The sequence below is a fragment of the Pituophis catenifer genome, unplaced genomic scaffold, assembly GCF_029215685.1.
Source record: "Pituophis catenifer annectens isolate HBS135680 unplaced genomic scaffold, rPitCat1.0.hap2 SCAF_2, whole genome shotgun sequence".
Lineage (NCBI taxonomy): Eukaryota > Metazoa > Chordata > Lepidosauria > Squamata > Colubridae > Pituophis > Pituophis catenifer.
In genome coordinates this window covers 31,107,816-31,124,978 of record NW_027256882.1, presented here as the reverse complement: position 1 = coordinate 31,124,978, position 17,163 = coordinate 31,107,816, and the positions used below count along the sequence as shown (strand labels likewise).

The 17,163-nt window shown below is 44.1% G+C and overlaps 1 pseudogene; it reads left to right on the top strand.

Moving 5' to 3' along the window:
- The first annotated feature begins 1,760 nt into the window (after window positions 1–1,760).
- On the top strand, window positions 1,761–15,035 carry LOC139312026 (zinc finger protein 850-like; annotated as a pseudogene).
- The last annotated feature ends 2,128 nt before the right edge of the window (window positions 15,036–17,163 follow it).

Below are 17,163 nucleotides of genomic sequence, written 5' to 3'. Positions count from 1 at the left end.
GGGACCACAGCACAGAAGGCACGTTTCCTCGGACCCACCAAATGGAGATGCCCAGCTGATGGTGCCTGCCGCATGTCTTCTTTGCCAGGTATCATTGGACAGGCGGAAATAAGCAGGGAAAGGTGGTACGTCAGCTCAGGCCCATGCCAGGAAGGGCTTTCAAAGGCAAAACCAGCACCTCGAACCGGATCCGCAAGCAAACTGGCAACCAAGGCAGCTCACAGAGCAGAGGTGTGACATGTGTTACTTCAGAAATACATATAGCTTATCCAGCCATTGCATTCTCTACCAGCTAAAACTTTTGGATGCTCTTCAAGGGCAGCCTGGTGGTGCAGTGGACTAAACTACTGTTAAAGTAGTATTTAGCTGCCGGCTGCTTGCAATTACTGCGAGTTCAATTCTCACAAGGCTCAAGGTTGACTCAGCCTTCCAAGGTAGGTAAAATGAGGACCCAGTTTGTGGGGACAATAAGCTGACTTAGTATAAAATAGAATACCGCTTAGGGGGGGCCAAAAGCCCTACTAAGCAGGTATATACAAAAGTATGAAGGCTATTGCTTAAAAGCATTTTATGCCGCCCCAAGTCTCCGGAGAAGGACAGCACATAAATCAAATAAATAAATAAAATTTATTGACGTCATCCAATATAGGTAGTCCTTGACTTATAAAAGTTAATTTAGTGGCCATTTGAAGTTAGAACAGCACTGAAAAAAGTGGCTTATGATCATTTTTCACATTTATGACGGTATCACCATGCTGATGGTCATGTGATTTACATTTGGATGCTTGACCACTGGTTCGTGTTTATGACGGTTGCAGTGTCCCAGGGTCATACGATCATCTTTTGTGATCTTCTGACAAGCAAAGTCAATGGGGACGACAGATTCACGTAGCAACCGTGTTACTAACTTATCAACTGCAGTGATTCGCTTAACAAATATGGCAAGAAAAGTCGTAAAATGGGGCAAAACTCATCTAACACAAATTTCTCACTTAGCAACATATATTTTGGGCTCAATTGTGGTTGTAAATCCAGGACTACCTGTATGCAGGTAACTAGGGCATGATTGACCGTAACCAGGGCCTGCAGATCCAGGAACAGCCACAACTGTCTCTGAAGTAAATCAGTAATAAAAATGTTAGGATGTAGAGAGTTTTTGATCTCCAGTGACAGCCAAACCCTGCCAAAGTACTGGAATCTTTAGATCAGCTTCCAATCTGCCAATTAATGGTCCCCGAGTGTTTTGCCCAAGCAGCCTAGGAATTCTCAGGGCTGAAAGTAATGTGGAAATTGGGAAGGCTGCACTCCCCAATAGTACCAATAATTATTGGTACAAGGAATTCCAATGATAGTATCTCCTATCTAGAGGAAGTTGGAAACAACGTGGGTCGACAATACCAGGTTTTGTCCCGCAGTATTCTAGGAATAAGATGAAGATGGCAGGCTGTCAATCATTTAAAAAACAAGAACTTCGTGAACTTTTTAGGACCCAGCCAGCACCCGGCTAATCTTATGCAGCTAGAGATAGGATGATCTGGCCATGGGTCGCTAGATGGCGCTCTATGATTAGGCAGCAAAGCACGCCTGGAGAGTCGCAAATACAGTAGCAAGCGCCTGCAGCCGAACTGAAAGGAATTGAGACCACAGAGTCGTGGATTGCTAGAGGGAATTAGGAGGAGAGAAGCACAGGGAAGCTTCCTACCTGGGGCTGTCCTGTTTTCCCACCTGCTTGAAGTGGCGAAGCGGCTCCTGGAAGGTGAGTCGGAGGAGAAGCCGGGAGCAAGTCGGGCTCGTTTTATCCAGCAGTAGGTAAACTTATTGCAATACATTTTGGAGAGAGAGCCCTGCAGTTGGTAGATTCCAACGACTCTTTGAGTCTCTGCCTAACTTAAGCTCTTTTATTTTGAGTGATGATGATTTTATTTCCTGGATGGGAAGCCAAACATCTCAGATGAAGCATCTTTGGTCCAGTGGCTACGATTTAATCTTTTTATAGATACTTTTGGTTGGATGATTTGAGTTTTGATTGGCATATTAGACTTACATACCGCTTCACAGTGCTTTTACAGCCCTCTCTAAGCGGTTTACAGAGTCAGCCTATGGCCCCCAACAATCTAAGTCCTCATTTTACTGACCTTGAATGAATGGAAGTGTAAGGTCCCAAAATGTACTTGAGTCACCAGAATGCCAAAGAGAGAGAGACTCAAGACAAGGCTTGCAAAAAAGAAGCAGATTTTAATAAGGGCCAAAAACAAAATACTGGATGAAGTTATATCCAGAACATACAGATATAATGCATGTGAGGAATAGCCACACCTTGGGAAAGGTATGGCACGTTTTATACCTTCAAAGGAATAAGGTTAGTACCCAATTCTGGCCCCTCTGGCCCATGCTTTCCTTGTAGCCCTGCATTGGCTGTGCAGCATGGAACAGGGGGAGCTGAGTCTTAGCAACAGAAGGGTTGGGTGCTTAGCAACAGAGGTATTTGCCTGGTGTAATTTTTTTTTTAATTTGATTTATATGCCGCCCTTCTCTGAAGACTCAGAGTGGCTTACAATGCATTACGCAATAGCCTTCATACTTTTGTATATTTATACAAAGTCTATTGCCCCCACAAACTGGGTCCTCATTTTACCTACCTTAGAAAGGATGGAAGGCTGAGTCAACCTTGAGCCTGGTGAGATTCGAATTTACAGAAATTGCAGACAGCTGGTGTTAATCACAATGCTTTTAGTCTGCTGAGCCACCAGGCCCTTTTTAATCCTGCCAAACTATGACATGTTCCGTTCCATGCACCGAGATGTACAAAAAAACAAGTTAGATCACTGGCAATTCCGATTCTTAGCAAAGCAATTTTTACAGAAGCAAAACAGCAAGTCAAACCAATTCTACTGAGACTACTATTATTATGTCTCTACAGAAGGCTGAGCTAGTCAAATAATTCCTGGCACTGAGCAGTGATAGCCTTTAATACTTCATTCTAACCACTGCTCCCCCAGAGCCTAAAACCGTTGCTTTAAATCTTGCCTTGGGCACCATTTCCTTTGTTAATGCCCACATATTCTTTGTACTATTTCTGAAACTTTTTGCAGACAGAAAATACGCACATATTTTCTACATGCGTACGTACATACATGCATAGGGGCGCATTTCTGTATTTCTTTGAGCATATATGTTTCTCTGTATAATCCATTCTCAGTATTTCCCGGTATATATGATGATAACAATTTGAAATGCTAACATTTTGAAATTCACCCGAGTCACCAAGAAAATTTCACAATTGTGAGAATATTTGAACTTGGATCTTACTATGTGTCATGATGAATGTTAGCAGTTAATGTGTTACTCTAATTTTGGCATGTTTGTTTTTTCATTGTAATATATGTATTTTTTCTTGTTTCCACATCTTGTGCAACCATTTTATAAATAGTAATTAAAATAACCCTTTTATGTCAATCTTATAGACAAAGAGAATGCCAAGAAGAGCCTTCTAGGCAGCAGAGAATGAGAAGCAGTACTCAGAAGGAAAGCAAATCCTTTCCTGCAGAAAGCCACAAAACTTCTTCTTCCCCAGCAAGTGAGCAACAAGTGAGGAAAAAAATAGGAAAAGAGTTTTGAGCTGGAAAAAAAATATTTTATGTGGAACTCAAGGAAACATTAAATGAAAAGGTAAAGGGGGAACATTTTCAAATCCACAAAAAAAGGGAAAATATCTAGAAGTCTGTGGGGTGGAATCAGTCATTTCAGACAGTAATGCAGGCCCCACCCTATGAGGAAGAAAACAGCTTAAATCAAAGTACCATCCAAGAAGGGATCACAAATATTTTTTACCTCCTCAAGAACCCAGGCATATCAGAGGTGGAAAACCTCCACAGATGTGCATATTGTGGGAAAAGCGCCGATTGCAAATCGGAGCTGATTATGCATCAGAGGACCCACACTGGTGAAAAACCATACAAATGCTCTGAATGTAGCAAAGCCTTTCCCTACAGGTCCCAACTTCTTGAGCATAAGAGAACCCATACTGGAGAAAAGCCCTACCAGTGCCCACAGTGTGACAAAAAGTTTAGTAAGCATGCCACCCTGGTGATACACAAGAGGACACACACCGGAGAGAAACCATTTGAGTGTCCAGAGTGCGGGAAAAGTTTCAGTCAGAATTCCAACCTGGTGATACACCAGAGGACTCACACTGGGGAGAAACCATATGTGTGTCAGGATTGTGGGAAAAGTTTCCGTCAAAATTCCAACCTGGTGATACACCAGAGGACTCACACAGGAGAGAAACCATATGTGTGTCAAGATTGTGGGAAAAGTTTTATTCGAACTTCTGACCTGGTGATACACCAGAAGACTCATACAGGAGAGAAATTATATGTGTGTTCACATTGTGGGAAAAAATTCATTCGAAATTCTGACCTAGTAACACACCAGAGGACTCACACTGGAGAGAAACCATATAAGTGTCCAGATTGTGGGAAAAGCTTTAGTCAGCATTCCCACCTAGTGATACACCAGAGGACTCACACAGGAGAGAAACCATATGAGTGTCTGGAGTGTGGAAAAAGTTTCAGTCGGAATACTGACCTGGTGATACACCAGAGGATTCACACGGGGGAGAAACCGTATGAATGTCCAGATTGTGGGAAAAATTTTACTCGAAATTCTGACTTGGTGATACACCAGAGGACTCACACAGGAGAGAAACCATATGAGTGTCTGTATTGTGAGAAAAGTTTCAGTCAGAATTCTTACCTGGTGATACACCAGAGGATACACACAGGAGAGAAACCGTATGAATGTCCAGATTGTGAGAAAAGTTTCAGTCGGAATTCCAACTTGATTATACACCGGAGAAGGACTCACACGGGCGGCATACAGTATGAGTGTCCAGATTGTGGGAAAAGTTTGAGTCGGAATTCCAATCTGATGATACATCAGAGGACTCACACTGGAGAGAAACCATATGATTGTCCAGAGTGTGGGAAAAGCTTTAATACTAGATCAAATCTGACCAGCCACATGAAGTTGCACACAGGAGAAAAACCTTATGAGTGTCCAGACTGTGGGAAAAGTTTTAGTTGGAAGTGTGACTTGCTGATTCATCAGAGGATTCACACAGGGGAGAAACCGTATGAATGTCCAGATTGTGGAAAAGGATTCAGTACTAGGTCTAGCCTTATAAATCATGTAGGTTTACATACAGGGGAGAAACCATTCAAATGTCCAGAATGTGAGCGATGCTTCTCACAAAATTCTTCCCTTGTTGCACATAAGAAAATCCATTTGGTGCAGAAAGTGATGGGTGTAGAGAAGAACTAAATGTCATTTTTAATCTCCATTTTGAAATGTTTCTGAGAAATTAGTTAATGTCTTACTTGATGCTTTTTAGTTGTCATGTATTAGACATGATGGAAGAGAGAAATAATTGAAAAAAAATATTTTGCATATAAGTTAATGCATATATCTGGCTATATGAGGATTTATAGAATGTCAGGGAACCACGCAGCCGGTGTCCAAATGACGTCATAGACACACAGACTTGTAATTTTATGTAAATAAATATATTTTACATTTAATTTACAGCAAACAAGAGACTCAGGCAAACAGGAACATCATGAGTTAAATCACAGAGCACACAGAAGAAAAAAAAGGGGGGGAAGGGAAGTTCCTTCATACCCACAGCAACCAATCACAGCACAGATTGCCTCAAACAGAAGCCAGCACTCTAACCAATCAATTATAATTGTGTGTTCTGGCTCATTGTATAACCCCACTGTTCCAGCTACTAAGTTTAAATAACAAGATATTTAACAGAAATTGTGCAATTGCTGCAAAAATGGCTTTATGGGTGTTTTTTGCTTTGTGATCAGAAATGATCATTGAACTGCAAAGTTTCAGCCGCCTTCAACCTGAGTGACCACAAAATTTCAAGCTCCATAAATCCCCAGCTAACAGAAAATAACGGAATCATAGGAGGTGGACAGAGGAGCTATGTTTGCTGCCAAGGAGTTACATTGGGGGAGTTAGCTGTGGGACGAGTGGCATATTCATTTGATAAAGAAATGCATTGTGCCTCAAGCAACTTGCAGATGGACAGTTTAACAGGACCAGCTTTTGATTCCTCTCTGTTGCCTTTGATTTATTTAAAACATTTACATAGCCATCTGTGTTAAGAAAACTTTGGCCAGCTCCCTGTCAAAAATTAAGACAAAAACCATACGCATAAAATCATACGCATAAAAACAAAAACCCAGTGCCAAATCCAGCTTCTGATGTGCAGTCGCCTCTTCTTATCCCAGTGCTTGGTGGGTGGGTGGGTGGGAGTTAGGTTTTGATGACGTTTTTACAGAACACGAAAGGCCTGCCCAATGTCAGGGAGAAGAGGGTTTATAGGGAAGGGCTGCAATGGGAAAGGCAGACTTCCGAGCTCCCATCAAATGACAATATTTAAAGAAAGGGACTAGGAGTACGCCTATCATATCTGACATGTTAGGACAGTCAGATGGAAAAGTAAGGTAGGTAGGTAGTAGATAGATAAGTGAGTGAGCGGGCAAGACAGTTTTAAAGGTGATGAGCAGCATTTTGAATTGTCCCTGGAAAAAACTGAATCCAGTGTAGCTTGCACAATAAAAAACGTTACATGGGCAACCTAGGGCCCCCCCATTACTCTGTGTGTTGCTGTATTTTGGAATAGTTGAAGTTCCTGAGTGGTGTAGGCCAGGGGTCACCAACCTTTCGGACCTCAGGAACCACTAAATTCATAATTTTAAATCCCGTGGACCACTAATACGAATCCAGTGTGCCGCTCACTGAAGCGCCTGGACTCCCAGTGACGGGATGGGATCCTTCAGGCAGTTAGTTTGACCGCCTGTTTCTGCAACCTTAAACACTCAAAGAGCCATTTGGACCTGTTTCCCACAGAAAACAAAACACGGGGATCTCTCATCTCTCTCTCCCCCCCTCTCTGTCTCTCTCTCATCTCTGTTTCTCTCCCCCCCCCCCTTTGTCTGTCTGTCTGTCTCATCTCTCTGGATTTCTCTGAGGAATGGATTTCAGGCCAGAATCCATTTTTAAGAAGGTTTTCTTCTGGTCAGCTGAGGAGATACAGTTCTCAAACAGGAATGTGTATAACAATTACTTGATAGAAAGAAGGAAGGAAGGATTCAAACTGCTAAACTGCTGACCTTTTGATCGACAAGCTCAGTGTCTTAGCCACTGAGCCACCACATCCCTCTGCACATGCATACTACTATCCTTTTCACAACGCTTTCAAGGATTTCTTTGAAAACTGTATTAGTTTTGTTTATCAAATATAGTTAGCTTCTTTCCGAGCTCCCTTTCTCCAGGCCCTGGTATGTACTGGTAATCCTTGATTTGCAACAATTTATTGTTTTCAACGGCACTGAAAAAAGTGATTTATGACCATTTTTCACGCGACCATTGCAGCATCCCCATGATCATATGATCAAAATTTAGACTGTTGGCAATTACCTCATATTTATGATGGTTGCAGTGTTCTGAAGTCATGGGATCTCCTTTTGCAACCTTCTGACAAGTCAACGGGGAACCCAGATTCCCCTGCATGACTAACTTAACACCAGCAGTGATTGGCTTAACAACTCTGGCCAGAAAGGTGGTAAAATGGAGCAAAAGTCATTTAATAAATATCTCATTTAATAAATGTCTCACTTAACAGCAGAAATTTTGGGCTCAGTTGTGGTTGTAAAGCCGAGGGCTACCTATATGTGTCTCACTCACTTTATTATTTATTTATTTATTTGTTTCAATTTCTATACCGCCCTTCTCCAATTAGGACTCAGGGCGGTGAACAGCCAAAGTAAAAAACAGGACATACAAAATTTAAAAACAGTTTAAAATAATTAAATATTTTGGCCGTAAATTAAAACAACCCAATTTAAAATCAATTTAAAATTTAACTCAAGCCAGCTCAGCTAGTTGAAATAAATAGGTTTTCAGGGCCCGACGAAAAATCCGGAGGTCTGTTATTGTATGTATCTCTGGGGGGAGGTTGTTCCAGAGGGTGGGCACCGCCACAGAGAAGGTTCTCCCCCTGGGGGACGCCAGCCGACATTGTCTGGCGGACGGCACCCTGAGGAGGCCCACTCTGTGCGAGCGTACTGGCCGGTGGGAGGCTATTGTTGGCAGAAGGCGGTCTTGTAGGTACCCCGGCCCTAAGCCATGGAGCGCTTTAAAGGTGGTCACCAACACCTTGAAGTGCACCCGGAAGACCACCGGGAGCCACTGCAGCTCGCGCAGGAGAGGTGTCACATGGGAGCGCCTCGTCGCCCCCATAATCCCCTGCGCGGCCGCGTTCTGGACCAGCTGGAGCCTCCGGGTGCACCCCAGGGGGAGCCCCATGTAGAGAGCGTTGCAGTAGTCCAGGCGGGAAGTGATGAGTGCCTGAGTGACTGTGCGTAGGGAGTCCCGATCTAGAAAGGGGCGCAACTGGCGGATCAGGCGAACCTGATAAAAAGCCCCCCTGGCCACGGCCGTCAAATGATCTTCTAAAGACAGCCGTGCGTCCAGGAGGACGCCCAAGTTACGAGCCCTCTCCATGGGGGCGAGTGATTCGCCCCCAATAGCCAGCGATGGCGTCAGCTGGCTATATCGGGACGCCGGAAGCCACAGCCACTCGGTCTTGGAGGGGTTGAGTCGGAGCCTGTTTCTCCCCATCCAGGCCCTCACGGCCTCCAGGCACTGGGACATCACTTCAAGGGCATCGTTGGGGTGGCCTGGGGTGATGTACAGCTGGGTGTCATCAGCGTACTGATGGAACTCCACCCCGAAGCCACGGATGATCTCACCCAGCGGCTTTACATAAATGTTGAACAGAAGGAGCGAGAGGACCGACCCTTGTGGCACCCCACAAGCAAGGTGCCTCGGGGTCGACCGCTGCCCCCGTCAACACAGATTGCGACCGGTCAGAGAGGTAGGAGGAGAACCACCGCAGAACAGTGCCCCCCACCCCCAACCCCGCCAACCGGTGCAACATGATACCATGGTCGATGGTATCAAAAACCGCTGAGAGGTCTAACAGGACCAGGATAGAGGAGCAACCCCTATCCTGAGCCCTCCAGAGATCATCCACCAACGCGACCAATGCTGTTTCCGTGCTGTGCCCAGGCCGGAAGCCGGACTGGAGCGAGTCTAGATAGACAGCTTCATCCAGGTACCGGGGAAGCTGTTGCGCTACCACACTCTCAACAACCTTCGCAACAAAGCGAAGGTTGGAGACTGGACGATAGTTAGCCAAAACAGCCGGATCCAGAGAGGGCTTCTTGAGGAGGGGCCTCACAACCGCTTCTTTCAAAGCGGCCGGCAGGACCCCCTCACTCAAAGAAGCGTTAACAATCTTCTGGAGCCAGCCTCGTGTCACCTCCCGGAAGGCCAGTACCAACCAGGAGGGACACGGGTCCAATAAACATGTGGTCGCGTTCAGACGTCCCAGGACCCTGTCCATGTCCTCGGGAGCCACAGGATCGAACTCCCCCCAGATAACACTCTCAAGACCTGCCTCAGTCATCCTGTCCGGACATACCCAGTCAGAGGCCAGCCCTTCCCGAATCTGAGCGATTTTGTCATACAGATACTGCACAAAGTCCTCAGCTCGGCTCTGCAAGGGGTCATCCCGCGCTTCCAGGTGGAGGAGGGAGCGGGTCACCCTAAACAGGGCGGCCAGGCGATTATCTGATGACGCGATAAGAGCGGCAAAATAGCTAGATTTCGCCGCTTTTATCGCCACTAGGTAGGTCTTAATATGAGACCTCACCAGTGTTCGGTCGGATTCGGAGCGGCTGGTCCTCCAACTACTCTTTTCCGGCGCTTCATCTCCCTGAGCTCCTCGGAGAACCAAGGAGCTAGGTGAGTTTGGTGCCGGGTCAGAGGACGCAAAGGCACGACACGGTCCAAGGCCCCGGCAGCCGCACTATCCCAGGCGGCCACCAGGTCTTCAGCCGAGTCATGAGCCAGAGTCTCAGGAAATGGCCCAAGCTCCATCTGGAACCTATTAGGGTCCATCAGGCGCCTGGGGCGGAACCACCTGGTCGGTCCCGCCTCCCTGCGGCGGGGTGCAGCGGTTAGAAAGTCCAGTCGACCTAATGACCTAATTTTAACCTTTCACCTAATGGAGATTTCTGTGCTAAGCACATGGCATTTAGCAGGCTTAAAAGTTCCTCCTACAGGAACAAAGCTAGCTTGTGGGGAATCTTAGCTTCAAGATCCTACCTAGGAGTGAGGCTAGATCTCTTGGAGCCTCTGGCCTGCTGGTGATTCCATCGTAACATTTTGGAATGTAGAGAGGTTTTGAGGGTGAGCTAAGCCAACTACGTAGAACTCTTTAGATCAGCTTTCAATAAACTAGCGCCCTCCAAATGTTTTACCCAAGCTGACTGGGAATATTCAGGGCAGGAATCTTAACTCCTCTGGAAATTGGGAAGGCTGCTCAGAGGAATTCTGCCCTCTAGTGAGATTTAGGCCCCGCAAGAATGCAGATGGAAAAATAATATCTCCTGTCTAGATAGGTTTGGAAGCAACGTGGACGGGCACTTCAAGGTTTTGTCCTGTATTTCATTCTTCTATTAATGGGATGAAGCTGGCAATTGTTTAGGCCAGTCTCTCATTTCCTATTTGCACATCATTCCCCCAAGGGTGCTTTTCTTTGGTTTAGTTCCTGCTTCTTCCAAACGATGCTTGCAGCTCAGCTCCAGGGGCCATGACTGCCCTCTTGGGAGACCTGAAAGAAAAAGCGTGGGATAGATGGCCATGGACAAAAACTACCGCCGAGCTCGGTGGAAGTCGAATAGGGCTTGATGACACAGAAGAAAGCAAAATTCAATGAAAGGGCGAGCGTGATTTTCGATCTTATGTCACTAGATGGCGCTCCACAAATAAGCGACACTGGAGCGTAGAAAGCAGCGAATACAGTACAGCGGCGGCCGAGCTATTCTAGGGAAGGGGCAGAGGCTGAGATTGAACGGGTTGGAACGATAGAGTAATGCATTGCTAGAGAAGACGTGGAGGAGAGGAGGCGAAGGGCAGAAGGACTTCCTCTTCCGGCTTACCACGGGAGCATAATGGCGTCGGTGCAACCTCTTATGCGGCTTGGAGGGTGGAAGCGGATCCTGGGAGGTGAGTGGAGGGAAGGTCGGAGGAGAAGCCGGGAGCAATTCGGGCCTTTTGCTTTGCTCCACGGAGTATGAAGCAGAGAAAGAAAAGAGGCTGAAGCATGGCGGCTGCTGCTGCTGCTGCTGCTGCATATTCCTTCGCTCCCCAAATTTTATTCCTCTGGGGCTGCACTACTTAAAACTGCTGCCTGTGATTTTACCAATGGGAGATTTGGGGAATTTAAAAAAAATCTTTATATTGATTTGTTTCATATTCCTTAACCTTACATCTCCCTCAGTCTCCACATAACTCTTAATTCCTTCTGATTTTATTGACCCGTTTTATTGACCTGTCAAATGTGGAGTTTCATGGGCAAAACAGATGTTTTAAATCTTGCATGGGATTTGGGCATCATTTCATCCGTTAGTGTGCCATCTTTCTAAAATGAGATCAAAGAATTTGAGCGAATACCCTTCTGGGACATTTTGCAGACTGAAATAAACAATAAACAGGAATATTTTATAACAATTTTCAATGCTAATATGATTTACACAGTGCAAAAAGAAAAGGATTGAGTGGAGTTTTAAACTTAGATTTTTTAATGTGCCAAATGAATCATAATTATTACAGGTTAAAGTACCATTTTGATACTTTTCCATTGTAATATATGTGGGGCTTTTTTTTTTTGGTGTTTCCTCATGTTTCTGCAGCCATTTCTTTTTAACAATAATGATACTAACTCATTCATATGGATCTTACAGATAAAGAAGATTCTAAGAAGAGGACTGTAAATAACAGAGAATGAGAAGCAGCGTTAAAACAAAAACAAAAAATCAACCAAAATCTTTTCCACTTCCTCCAGAAAGTATAAAAACTCTTCTCTTTCCTCAGAAGATGAGAAACAAGGGAAAAAATAACAAGAATAAAGTTTTGAGCTGGAAACAATAGAGTATGTGGAACCCAAGGAAAGATTACATGAAAAGTCAAAGGGGATAATTTCCAAATTCAGAAAAAGTGGAAATAACGAAGCCTGTGGGAAGGAAAACTTCCCTTGGATAGCCGAAATGGAATGGCATTAATGAAAGCCTTTGTAAGGGCTTTCAAAGTACCTGCAGGTAAGAGCTCAGAAATATTTTTGGCCTCCTCAGTTATGCAAAAATATCAGTGTTAGAAAAACACAGAGTGGGCCTATTGTCAAAAAAACAACAGATTGTAGATCACAGCTAATTATGCAAGAGAGGGTCCACACCAATGAAAATCCATACAAATGCTCATAGAGGGGCAAAAGTTTTACTCAGAACAGCTCCCACATGGAAATACTCACACCGGGAGTAGGCCTACCAGTGATCCCAATGTGGCAAAAGCTTTAGGATGCCACCCCACTCTGGTGAGACACAAGAAAACTCACATTGGAGTGAAACCCTTTGAATGTCCTGATTAAGTTTCACTGTGAATTCCCACCTAGTGATACACCAGAGGATTCAAGCTGAAGAGAAACCATATGAGTGTCCTTATTGTAGGACTTATATTTGACGTCTGATCTGATGAAGCATCAGAGGACACGCATGGGAGAGAGATTGTATGAGTGTCCACATTGTGCAAAAAGTTTTAGTCAGACTTCCAAACTAGTGATACACCAGAGAACTCACACAGGAGTGAAACCATATGAGTGTCTGGAGTGTGGGAAAAAATTCATTCAGAATTCCAAGCTGTTGAGACACCAGAGGACTCATATGGGAGAGAAACCATATGAGTGTCTTTATTGTGGGAAAAGTTTCACTCGGAATGCCACCCTAGTGATACACCAGAGGACTCACACAGGGGAGAAACCATATGAGTGTCACGATTGTGGGAAAAGCTTCACTCAGAATTCCAACCTGATGATACACCAGAGGATTCACACAGGAGAGAAACCGTATGAGTGCCTGGATTGTGGGAAAAGTTTCAGTCGAAATTCCCACCTTATGGAACACCAGAGAACTCACATAGGAGAGAAACCATATAAATGTCCTGATTGTGGGAAAGGTTTCTTTTGGAATTCTAAGCTGGTGGTACACCAGAGAACTCACACAGGAAAAAAACCATATGAGTGTCTGGAGTGTGGGAAAAGTTTCAATTGGAATTCCGCTCTGGTGAAACACCAGAGGACTCACACAGGAGAAAAACCATATGAATGTCCAGATTGTGAGAAAAGTTTCACTCAGAATGCCAGCCTAGTGATACACCAGAGGATTCACACAGGAGAGAAACCGTACGAGTGCCTGGATTGTGGGAAAAGCTTCACTCAGAATTCCAACCTGATGATACACCAGAGGGTTCACACAGGAGAGAAACCGTATGAGTGCCTGGATTGTGGGAAAAGTTTCAGTCGAAATTCCCACCTTGTGGAACACCAGAGAACTCACACAGGAGAGAAACCATATAAGTGTCCTGATTGTGGGAAAGGTTTCTTTTGTAATTCTAAGCTGGTGGTACACCTTAGGACTCACACAGGAGAAAAACCATATGAGTGTTTGGAGTGTGGGAAAAGTTTCATTCAGAATTACGACTTGGTTATACACCAGAGGACACACTCGGGAGAGAAGCCATATGAGTGTCCGGATTGTGGGAAAAGTTTCAGTAAGAATTTCAATCTGGTGTTACACCAGAGCACTCACACAGGAGAGAAACCATATGAGTGTCTGGACTGTGGGAAACATTTCAGTCGAAATTCCCACCTGGTGGAACACCAAAGAACTCACATGAGAGAAACCATATAAGTGTCTGGATTGTGGAAAGAGTTTCAAGCAGAATTCCAACCTTCTGATACACCAGAAGACTCATACAGGAGAGAAACCATATAAGTGTCCTGATTGTGGGGAAAGTTTCTGTCGGAATTCTTACCTGGTGTTACACCAGAGAACTCATACAGGCATCAAACCATATGAGTGCCCGGATTGTGGGAAATGTTTCACTCAGAGTTCCAACCTGGTGATACACCAGAGAATTCACGCCAGAAAAAAACCATATGAGTGTCTGGAGTGTGGTAAAAAATTCATTCAGAATTCCCAGCTGGTGATACACCAGAAGACTCACACAGGAGCGAGACCGTAATGAATATCTGGATTGTGGGAAAGATTTCAGTAATATGTCTACCCTTATAAATCATGTAAGGTTACACATAGGGGAGAAACCATTTTAATGCCTAGATTGCTAACAGTGTTTCAGACAAAATTCCTCTCTTATCATACAGAAGATATTCCACATGGTGTAATTAGATGTATGTAGAGATATCTTGAATATCATTTCTGATTTCTCATTGCAAGCTCAGCTGAGAAATTTACAATTATAATTTCTCAGCTGATTCTTTTTAATCAAACATGTCTTTGTTTTTAAACATGGTAAATATGGTGGGCTGGCGAAAGAAACCTGCCCAGCAACAAAATTCAGTTAAGCAACAGAGTTGAGCACTGCCTCCTAGAATTGGAGATGACTAGACAGAGGAAACCTTTAGGAGGAAAAAGGCCTGCCAAATTTTATGGGAAAGAGTGTTCCCATAAGGATGGAGCTGCAGTAAAAAAGGCTGACTTCCTAGCTCCTATCATCAAAATGTAAAGGAATGGAGAAGGAGCATGCCTACCTACCCCCATCTCAACCAATAGAACAAGTAGATGCAAAAATAATAAAGGTGGGAGAATAATGTCAGGTGCCCTATTGACACAGTGCTTAGAATGCAGTATTGCCAGCTGACTCTGCCCACAGCCTGTCATTTGATCCTGACGGGGGTTGAGGTTGATCCTTCTGGGATCTGTAAAATGAGGACCCAGATTGTTGGGGGAAATATGCTGACTAAAGGGAGACTGCTGTAAAATATTCTGTGGTGGTATCTGTGTCTATATGTTATTGCTATAATAAATAGGTTTAAAGGGGATGACCAGTAATTTGAATTGTACCCTGTAAAGAAATCAATCCAGTGCAGCTCTCATCACAAACAGGTTACACAGGCAATCTAAGGACTCTCATTACTGTGTGCACATTTTGTGAATTTTCATAATGAGCTTATAAAAAGTGAGCACATCATTTAATGAGGGCAATTCCAGCAGTTCCACTTGTTATAACTCCAGGACCACGTGGGTCATTAAGTGAGTATTTCATGTGACTCTGATGTGGGAAGAGGTAGGAGTCCCAGTCAAGCAGGTCAGCAGCTGAGAGCTATGGGCAAGTGGGTGGTTTCCAGGCCTGCTCCTTTCTGGGCCTGGAAGAAGAATTGAGAGCCAAGTGCTAAAGCCCAGGACTCTAGAACAGCTTTCTACAAGCTAGCGCTCTCCAAAGATTTTGCCCAAGCTGCCTGGGAATATTCAGTGGTGGAATCTTAACTCCTGGAAATTAGGAAAGCTGCTCAGAGGAATTCTGCCCTCTAGTGAGATTTAGGCCGTGCAAGAATGCAGATGGAAAAATAGTATCTCTTGCATAGATGTGTTTGGAAACAAGTGGGTTTTTTTGTCCCTTATTTCCTTTTATTAATGGGATGAAGCTGGCAATCTTCATTTAAGGCTACACATACACACAAGACCTTTATCAACTTTTATGATGCAGTACCTGGCTAATCTTGTGAAAGTAAGTATGGTCAGGCTTTGCTCTTCTTTTTTTTTATGATTTTTTATTACAGACTTTGCTCTTCAAGCTTCCCTCAGTTACAAATATAATTTTGGGGAGTTATCCTGCACCCCTAAGGGGAAGAACTGGCTGGAAGACTCCACTGATCTCCAAGGGAGGTGCGCTTTCTTGTTGCCTGATGGCACATTGTGTTCTCCCCACGGATTGCTTTCCCTTGTTTACTTCCTACAAAAGAAGCTCCTGGCTCAGTTTATTTATTTATTTATTTTGTTATATTTCTGTACTGCCCTTCTCCTGCGGGACTCAGGGCAGCCAGGATAAAACATAGCATATAAAATTCAAAAACATTTAAAAAAACAATTAAATAATATTGGCCCGAATTTAAAACAACCCAATTAAAACCGAAATTTGATTAAAAACTAAGAGGATGGGACTTCCGGTTTCCTTGTCTTCGGCGTCGGCGGCGCTCTTTGAAGCTCCGCCAGCCCCGCCGCCTGTAGAGCCGCTTCGAAACGAAGAAGCGGCTCGAAAACTTCTAGATCCTAAAGGATTGAAGAAGAGAGATCGCAGGGCACTGGTTGAGCCCCTGTGACCCCCCAGGGAAGTTTCTGGGGAGAGAACAGGCGTGGCTCCCTTCCAGCCTGCTGAAACTCCGGGCGACGTGGGACGATTCTGCTTTTGCAGAACAAGCCGGCTGCAGGAAACTTAAAGCGAAAGAACCGGCTTTAATAAACAGCGAAACTACCTGAATCCTGAAATTTGGAAACGCAAGTATCAGCACTTTATTGACTTTCAATTTGAGAAATGCGAGTGAGTGAAAGTGCTTTGAAAAGAAAAAAATATGGCGCCTAGCCTCAGAGTTAACGAGCCAGTGAATGTGGATTGGTGAAGTTATCTTGTTTTGTTACAAAGTTTCCAAGTTGTTACAAAGTTGCCCTGCTTGTTAAAAGAGAAACAATAATTTCTCCCTTTTTAATACTGGACTTTGCTTTATTCCAGTCTTTATTTGATTAAATCTGGGGGATTTTTTTAGAAGTTTTTGTGCAGGAGGGAAAGGAAAAGGAACCTCCCTTTTCAGAAAAACTAGATCACGAGCCAGGATGGCTTCAAAGAAGCAGGAAGGGAAGGCGTCAGGGGGGGGATCCCCCACACACAAACATGAAAAGCAACCTCCCCCTGCTCAACAGTTACAAACTCAGAAAAAAGAATTTGATGTGGGAGATTTAAAAGAATTTATTTCTAAAACTTTGGATGACAAATTTCAAAAATCCCAACAGGAGATAGATGATAAACTTCAAAAATCACATCAGGAATTTATGCAGGAAATTAATGAAGTTAAAGACATGGTGAATCAGAATCAAAAAAAGGTGACCAAAAAAATATCAGAAGTGGCGTCTGGCCTGGTAGAATTTATTGGGAAAGTTGATTTTAAAGTTGAAG